The sequence below is a fragment of the Chenopodium quinoa genome, unplaced genomic scaffold, assembly GCF_001683475.1.
Source record: "Chenopodium quinoa cultivar QQ74 unplaced genomic scaffold, ASM168347v1, whole genome shotgun sequence".
Taxonomy (NCBI): Eukaryota; Viridiplantae; Streptophyta; class Magnoliopsida; order Caryophyllales; family Amaranthaceae; genus Chenopodium; species Chenopodium quinoa.
The window spans coordinates 121,124-127,123 of record NW_018745546.1 but is presented as its reverse complement, the minus strand read 5'-3'; positions in this window follow the sequence as shown (position 1 = coordinate 127,123).

The following is a 6,000-nucleotide window of genomic DNA, read 5'->3' as shown; positions in this document are numbered from 1 at the left end:
TGATTGTTCGAGGTTGTTTGCATTTGATTCCACGGAATCTGGTGATCGTTGGTATTGATGCCGAACGATCTTTGTTTGTCGATTGAGAATTATATGTTTACTAGCCTCTTATCTCTCTTGTACTCCTTGCATTAAAAAAAATAAAAAAAAAATTCAAAAAATGTGAAAAAAATGAAAAAGATTTTCCTTTTTATTCATGGCAAACCACAAAAAGCTTAGTTGTTTCATTTTCATTTCGAGCATAATAATGTTGACTCGTGTGTTTGAATGCTTTGCTTCTTGAGTGTTATAAGTTTGCATGCTTCAGGATTGCCATTGGTTGACTCTGGGACATGTTCATGCTAAGGTAGTTGTTCTAGAACTCGTTAGGCCCATCGAACCCAAATTCACTTGTTTGTGGTAAGAAGGTGTTGCTCTCATTAGGGGATTTGAAGCCCTAGAGATGGTTTTTGTAACCCGATGTGAGCTTTATTGTTCAAGCCTCCAACATTACTTGTATGAGCGGCGTAGGATCCTCACCAAGGCATGCTTAGATCTAGAACTTGGCGTCTGGCTCCCGAGATCGAGGCCGAACTAACCTACGAATGACAAAGGCATTCTTCATTCGGTGACTATTTTTGTTTTCTAGTATTAGTTTTTTTTTTTTTATCTTTTGTATTTTTGGTTGCATTTGCCCTTACCATGTTGAGTCTTCCCCTCCTTGATTATAGCACATTGCAAGCCCATGGCCCTTTTGTTTTACTTTCACCCTTAGAATCGTGAAGCTCAAGCCATGAGGGCTTATTGTAGTTTTGATTTGAAATTTGGAAGGGAATGGTTCTACTTGGAAAGTGAAGCAGTATTTTTGTGAATATGTGTTCAAGAAAAGCAAATGTAAATCCTAAAAAAAGCCTTTGAAGCTAAAAAAAAAAAAAAAAAAAAAAAAAAAAAAAAAAAAAAAAAAAAAAAACAGAGAGAATGTGACAAACGAAGAGTTGATGAATGAAGATGTAAGAGGAAAGCGAAAGCTCAAAAGTGTTTGGCATTATAGTTCAAGATTGTGGCAACGTAGTTTGAAAATTGGTTGATGATTGATTTTGAAAAAGAGGCTTGATCACCCTTTGCTTCACGGTTAGGCTAAGCACCAATTTCCAAATTCCTCCACACCCTTACCCCTTAGTCAACGTTACAACCCTTTCAATGCCCTGTTGACCTAGGTTGGTTGAGTCACTAGTCGGTGGAGGGAGCTGGAACTCAAGCATATGGAGAAGGCATGACTTGGTGAGATGTCGAGTTCCTCTATTTTGCAGTGTTTTATCTTTGTTCCGGCTCCTTCGAGGAGTCACTTGATACTATCTCCAAGGGCGGATTTGAATCTAGATGAGGGAACGCGGTAAGATTGTATGGAATGCGGGGAGAGTGGTGCATGTTTGAGTTCTCTATGCTTAGCATGACTTATCCTTCAATCAACTTTCGGCATCCCCTTGCATGCTCAATTCTACTACTCAGAAAGTTTGACACTCATTCATGTTTGTTATCTCCAAAAGCTCGACTTGGCTATGATTTGTGTTGGATTTGTTGTTTCTCTTTCCCTTGTTTTTGGTTTGTCTTGAACACAATTTTGTAAGAGTTGTGGGGTATGCTCTTTGGAAACCCTCACGAGATCACAACTCGTCCTCATCGGCGACCTTGGGGTTTAAATGGCTTGTTGCTTTTGCTAAAAGCAATTTCGGTTTTTCTTTTGTTCCTTGCATGTTTGAATAACTAATTCTTTCTCCCTTGTTCATTTTCCTTTGCTTTGCTCGAGGGCGAGCAAAGGCTTAGCGTGGGAGAGTTTGATGAGTGACATTTATGTCACTCTTAGGGGTAGCATTTAGGTCTTTTTCCTCTTATTTTTCTTAGTTTTTTCCACCTCATTTATCCTCTTATGGCTTCTTTATGTATTAATGAAAAGTAATGCTTATTTGCGCTTATTTTGATAATCTTTATCCATTATTTTATCATCCCCATGCTCTCGTGAACTTTGGTATCTTCTGCAGGTTCCATGACGGTCCTATGCACGGTGGGAGGCCCCTTGGCCAAGTATGGAAGCCATGGACAAAGGCAAGAGGAGCAAAAGGGAATAAGAGGAAGCAAGAAAAGGAAGTGCAAGAGGAGGTGTGGCCGAACCTCTGAAAGGTCCGGTCGAACCTAGGTGTGGTCAAACTTTTGAAAAGTTTAACCGAACCTCCTGGGTGCAGTGAAGGCAGTGTCAAACCAGTTTTCAGCAATTTTGCAGGAGAGGTCGAACCTCAAAAGTTCGACCAAACAAGGATCAGGGAGGTTCGACCGAACCTACACAGAGTTCGACCGAACCTACCCTGAGTCCGACCGAACCTACCCAGAGTTCGGTCGAACCTTTTCCCGATCTCAGCCAATTTTGTACGGACTATTTAAGGTCCTTTTGAGATCGTTTTTCGGGGGGGGAGAGAAGAAAAACAGTAGAATAGTTTTCAGCAAAAAAAGATACTCTCTCTTAGTTAGCAACTTCATTAAATTAGTTGATTTAGTTTTAGAAACTCTAAAATCTAATCATTGTAGAAGAAAATTTCAAGATTTATCTCAAGAATTTCAGCAATTATCCAACATTTTTGAAGCTTCAATAGTAACTTCTTTCATTTGTCCTTCATTATTTTCTGATTTTATTTTTTTGTTTTGTAAGCCACTTGATTTTCTCAATCTTGATATATTGTTGTTGCATGTTAGCTTTGTCCATAGATAATCACTTGTTTTTCCAAATCTTAGAATCGCTTATAATCCAAACTTGGAATTTGCATGTACTCACAATGAATTGTGAGTAGTCCTCTTGGCTAGGGGTTGGGTGAAACTCAACCTATTGGTGATTATGTGAGTTTGGGAGTGATTTTGATGATGGATTGCGACTAAACTTGATTATATGGGATTGCTTGTTAGTTCTTCATGATAGGAGTAATTAACCTAGATTATTGAACTTGATGGCATGAAATGTTTGGTTCGACATGGAAATGTGAGTTGAATGTTTCATTACCTATTGCAATATGATTATGTATCTTTTGTTGCTAAGTTAATGAGGGATCTAAGCTTAGTAATCTGAGTTGTTTTCATATCGTTTGATGTTGATCTTACATGTGGTCTTTGCTATTCCATTACCCTCATTCCTCCCTATTTGCCTAATTGCTATTGGTTGAGTGAATCCCATTCCCCTAGTGTTTTAATCCCTTGAATTCAACCTTTAGTTGTATTTTGTTAGTTAATCACCACTTATACCTTGATTTTGATTTAGCTTGAGCATTAAGATTATTTAGCATTTGATTCCCGTTCTCCGTGGACCGAACCTTTGCTTGCCATTGTACTTGTTTGAGTGAGGTGTTTGTTATAAATGTGTTTGAATGAGCCTAAATTGTGCGACCGATTTAGCGCTCGCCAGTAGTATGATTTATAGCACCGTTTCTTGTGCTATGAGGATACAAATCATTTGCACAGGTATTGGTTTAGAACCATACTGGATCGACCTATGAGAATAATTTAAGAGATTTAAAATCGTCATAAGTATTTTTCTCATTATTACTATCGGAACTCTTTTCCTTGACCATGAGTAGTGGGAGGTATCTTGTTTGAGTAGTAGTCCTCTTTGGTATATGTCAAACGTCTACCGTAACAGGGGATTATAACGACAGATATCGGGCGGCTTGGTCCTCTTAGTAAGAGAAGCTACATTACAAGACTGGAAATGTCCCCCTACTAACAATAGGGAACATGTCTTGTTGTTTACAAGGATTCTCAAAGAGTGAGACTGTGAAAATGCATGGCCGTGCTCAGATGGATTTTAGAAATCATCTGCTTATTGACAGTCAAACTCGGATTTCGAGAAACACTTCTGGACGTAACAGAGATAACGAGTAATCTTACTTTGTAGTTCATGAAGATACATGAAGAGACATAGGAAAGGGGATATACACTAAATACACACTTGTCCAGAAGGACAAGTGGGATATTGAAAGGAATGGTTTCCTTCGAACAAGTGTATTATTCTGATAGCGGGTTTAGAATTATTAGAAAGCTAATATATTCATTAAGGTCAAGTGATCGGAATGCCTGGGTGGAGGCCGCTTCCGATCAGTAATATTAATATAATTAATATTAACGCTTAATCTTGACTGTACCCTTCGGGTCACACCCAAGAAAAATATAAGAACCGACTCGACATATTAATTTAATTCGGAAGAAATTAATTCGTCGCCCGAGTGTTAAAAATTCAGACGTCGGTAATTCGAGCTTGGAGCGTCGAAACCGATCGTCGGAAGTCGAGTCAAAAATAATAAAAAGACGAGACGCACAAAATAATAATAAATCGACCATATTCCCAAAATACCCCTAGCATCAGGATGCCCCGAGCATCCGAATGCTAGGGGCAAAAATGTCCAAGCATAGGTGACTAGCAAGCGCACCAAGCCGAGGCTAGCATGGCTGGCTAGGTGCGTACTAGCACACCGTGCTAGCAGCCACGCACAGCAGCATCTAGCAGCCGCGTGCACGTGGTGCGTGCAGCAGCTAGCTGCCGCAAGCTAGGTGTGCTAGCAGCGCACGCACTAGCAGCCACGCACAGCAGCAAGCCCGCACCAAGTGTGTGGCTTGCGCGCACATTAGCATACCGCATCTTGGTGCAGGGCTAGGCTCGTGGCTGGGCCATAGGGCCGGTCATTATGGGAAAGCTTGAGGAATATGGGAGCAAGTGGGTAAGGACATGTGGCACAAGGAGAGTATTGAGTGGGGAGCAAGTATGGTCCCCTACTCTCCATGTGGTCCTCACCAACCCATTTCACATGGTAATGCCACTTGTAGATTTATTATTAGTTTGCAATTTTAATTTAATTTAGTTTAAATTAATTTGTGGAATTTCATGATCCCACATTGATGGGATATAAATTCCCACTCATACTTTCCACTATAAATACCAACCTTGTGATTTGGAGTAAAGTGCTTGAGTGGTAGTTAGAAAGAGCATTCCATATTTTGGGAAAAACTCTTAAACTCCATTAACACTTGGGTTTTGGTCAGACCTTTCTAACTCCAAGGTAGCGGACCTAAAAAGTCGTGTTCGTCCTTTGTGGGTGGATACCTTTGGAGGCACGGCATTTGCGGTGCTCAAGGCTTCCAAGTAAGAGCCCGTTTTGAGAGGGCGAAGCTCGCTTCAAGGGTATGATTCGTTCTTCCTTTTCTTGTGTTTATTTATTTATGCTTTATGGTTTTATTAATTACGAGTGGTTCCTTGGGTGGGGGTTGGTTCCGCGGTGAGTCGGACATCACCAAACCCCAACAGTAATAGCTTGCAAATTATCAAAATCTTTTAATTGCTTTACATTTTGTAGTTTATTTTCTTCTTTGTTAGTTTTTTGCATCATTTTGCATGCACACCGTGCTTGGTGCCTTTCCTAAGCATATGTTTTGAACGTTTTTCGTAAATGTGTCTTAAGACGCTCTGTAGTGGTGCTTTACGTAAAAGCTCCCATAGACAAGTTGTCATTTTACTGTACTGACGTTATAAATGTCCGGCTTTTCTTCTTTTTTCACGTCTAAAGCAAAAAGGAAGGCGTCATCATGCAGTGTAAAAATGCAAGGTGTATCGTACAGCGTAAAGTTGTATGGAGTAGGTGTTGCGTAAAATTTCACTTCACCCTAAGCTTTGCAAGATCTACCTCTCGGAACTAAAACGTAAAGAATTACTTTACTTTAGGCGTTAGCTCACGAGTTGACAGGCACGCCGAACCATCAGGAACAGGCACTTCTTGATTGGAAGTAAATACGGTAGTTAGTGAGCTTACTGGCTTACTGGCTTACCGGACAGTTAGGGTGTCTGTCTACCTCCAGTATAAACAGCGAAGAGACGATGTCGCACCCATGGAGTCACGTGCACCCAGTCCTAAGACATGTGTACTCATCTTGTGGACAAAACTGCTGAGAGAGTTGTTGACTTTCTTCTCTCTCACTAGATTTGGATATGTG